General features: G+C 37.9%; 1 pseudogene; it reads right to left on the bottom strand.

Moving 5' to 3' along the window:
* Window positions 1–303: 303 nt before the first annotated feature.
* LOC132315286 (small nucleolar RNA R71) lies at window positions 304–401 on the bottom strand (annotated as a pseudogene).
* Between the last annotated feature and the right edge of the window lie 2,708 nt (window positions 402–3,109).

The raw sequence follows: 3,109 nt of genomic DNA, 5'->3' as shown, positions 1-3,109 counted from the left end.
TTATTTAGTGCACATCACTATGAGATTAAACCACAAACCATCCAAATGCTTTCTAACTATCATGGACTTCCAAGTGAAGAACCTTACAAGCATTTGGATGAGTTTCTTGAAGTGTGTTCCACCCTGAAATATACGGACATGCCGGAAGAGGTTTTAAGACTTAAACTTTTTCATTTTACCCTTAAAAACAAGGCAAAATATTGGTTTAACAATCTTAGGCCTTTTTCGATAACTTCTTGGACAAAAATGAAACAAGAGTTCTTGAAGAAGTGCTATCCGGTTTCTAAGACCAATGCCATGAGGACTTTCATTCATGAATTTTCTCAAGGGGATGGAGAAATGTTTCATGAGGCATGGAAAAGATTTAATGATTTGCTTAGGAAGTGCCCACATCATGACATACCTAAGTGGCAACTAGTTCAATATTTCTTTGAAAGTTTACCGAATAGTCACAAGGGTATGGTTGATATATCTATGGGTGGTTCTTACCATGATAAGCATGAGGATGATGTGTGGCAATTGTATGAAAGTATGAGTGAGAATTCAATGCATAGACCTTTATTCTCTAAAAATGGTAGAAATCTAGGTGGAAGGAAGAATGTTAGCTTATATCAAGTTGACAACTCCAATGACATAGCCGCCGAGATGAAATCCTTACCTTAAAGGTTTGATTAATTTTTTATTAACCAAACTTCGGTGAATCAAATGTCTTCCTCCCCTAATCATATTTATCATCGTGCATTTAATGAATCTTGCATGACTTGTTCAAGTGTTTTACATTCTACTTCCAATTGTCCCCATAGACATGTGCCAAGTGAAAACCACGAGCAAGTCAATGCTACATTTGTCAACCAAGGGAATAATCCCTATGGCACTCATTACAATTCAAGTTGGAGGAACCATCCAAACTTTTCTTGGAAAAGCCAAGGGGAAGGCTCAAACCCTCCCCAATGTGGTTTTCAAAACAAGTATGTTCCACCTCCAATGCAAAGCCAAGGTTCCCAAGGTTTTAGATCTTCTTTTCAATCATCACATGGAAATCAATTTTCTAATTCTCATTTTCCTAACCAATCATCATATTCTCAAGGAAATTCTAGGAGTCCCACTTTTGAGGAAAAAGTGTTGACTACTTTAGGCACTCTAGAGGCGAATACTCAATTGCTTCATTCCCATTCTCAATCCATTGCAAAGCTAGAAACCCAAGTCGGACAAATAGCTAGTACCTTAAATGCTAGAGAGAAAGGAAAGATGTTGTTGAATGCACCACCAAAGCAACAATGTGTTATGGAGACTCATTCCTCATCGGAAGGTCACACAATCGAACATGTTAATACGGTGACAACCTTGAGAAGTGGGAGAATTGTGGACAACCAAGTGAGTATGTACAATGAAAAGAGTGAACCGGTGCAACCAAAAGTTAACACCCGTCCCGTTTCACATCCTATTCCTCCTTTATTACATGTGCATGACCCCTTTATGGAAAAAGTATTGGAAAATCGTTTGAACAAAGTTTTGAAAGATGATTTGAAAAACTCTTATGATAGTTTAAAAAATTCTTGTGTTGAAGATTCTTCAAAGAATTTTTTTGAAAAAGCTTCATTTCCCGATGCCTTGAAAGGATCCATTTCTCTTGACAAACAAAAGACCAAGACCAATGAAATCATTGAAATGTTTAGGCAAATAAAGATTAATCTTCCACTTTTGGATGCAATTAAGCAAATTCCGGCTTATGCCAAAATTTTGAAAGATCTTTGCACCCAAAAGAGGAAGAATAAAAGCCAAGCACCAAGGAAAGTGGTCTTGACCGAACAAGTGAGCTCTATTTTGTAACATAACACTCTCCTAAAGTTTAAGGACACTGGTTCACCTACTACTTCTTGCATCATTGGTGACCATGTCATTAATCGGGCTCTTCTAGACATAGGAGTAAGTGTCAACCTTCTTCCATATTCGGTATATGTCAAATTGGGCTTAAGAGACTTGAAACCGACGTCGGTAGTTTTATAACTTGCCGATCGATCTATCAAAAAGCCCCGGGGTATCATAGAGGATGTTTTGATTAAGATTGATACGTTCTTCTTCCCCATTGATTTTGTCGTCATAGACACAGAACCGGTTCCGAATCCCAAAAGCCAAATTCCCGTTATCCTTGGCGGTCCCTTTTTGGCAACTGTGAATACCAACATAAATTGTAGGACGGGGATAATGAAAATCTCATTTGGCCACATGGAGGTGAAGTTGAACATCTTTAATCTAACCCCGAATTCAATAGACAAGCATGAAGAAGTGTCTGTTGTAGAAAGGTGTCTTGAAAATGAACTTGATAAAATTGAGTCTTTGCTTAGAAATGGAAGTTTTAAGAGTTCATCTTCAAACTTGAATTCAAGAATTGTTGCTTCAAAAGCAAAGTTTGAAAGGCTATGGAAGCCCAAGAGTTGTATAGACCAAGGACCATCAATGTCTTTTGAATCAAATCTAACAAGTTCCTTAAAGAACCATTTGTTGGATGGGGTTCAAATTGTTTTTCACTCGGCCAAGGAGGGGCTGCATAACAAGATATTTGATCCGGGCTGAAAGAGCCCAACGTCTTGCTAGAGACGTTAAAGACTAGCAAAGCTTCTTAAGGTTTGCAACCCTATTCCTCCCTCATTTCTATTTTACCTTTCATTTCTTACGTCGTCTAGATATATTCTGGGTTCATACACATTATTGGGGATTTTGGTTGAAAATGCCTGCACTTTTCAGTTCTGTGATGGTCGTCGTCCAACCATAAGCCTAAGAGTGTGCATTAAGGCGAGGGCCAAGTTTTACATTTATAGAAGCCACTATTACCTTCACTAAAAATATAGTTAGGGTGAGTAGGAATCATCCCAAGGGATTGGAGTCGAATTTGGTTGTGGAATCACAATTAGGGTTAGTAGGTCGAGTGATCAAAAAAATGATTGGTTGGTTGATTAAACGAGAGAGCAAATTAAACTAAATAATTGAATGCAATAAAGAATAAGTAAGAGAGAGAGAAGTCCTGGGGTTTAGAGGTCACCACCAAACAATGCTTTTCTACACCCTTAACAAATGACTAATGAGGGAAATGTGTATTGCAATATTGATG

The sequence above is a fragment of the Cornus florida genome, unplaced genomic scaffold, assembly GCF_030987335.1.
Source record: "Cornus florida cultivar Cherokee Brave unplaced genomic scaffold, ASM3098733v1 CherokeeBrave_3.0.0_Hap2_Chr06, whole genome shotgun sequence".
In the NCBI taxonomy this organism is placed as follows: Eukaryota; Viridiplantae; Streptophyta; class Magnoliopsida; order Cornales; family Cornaceae; genus Cornus; species Cornus florida.
This window is presented reverse-complemented; position numbering and strand designations above follow the sequence as displayed.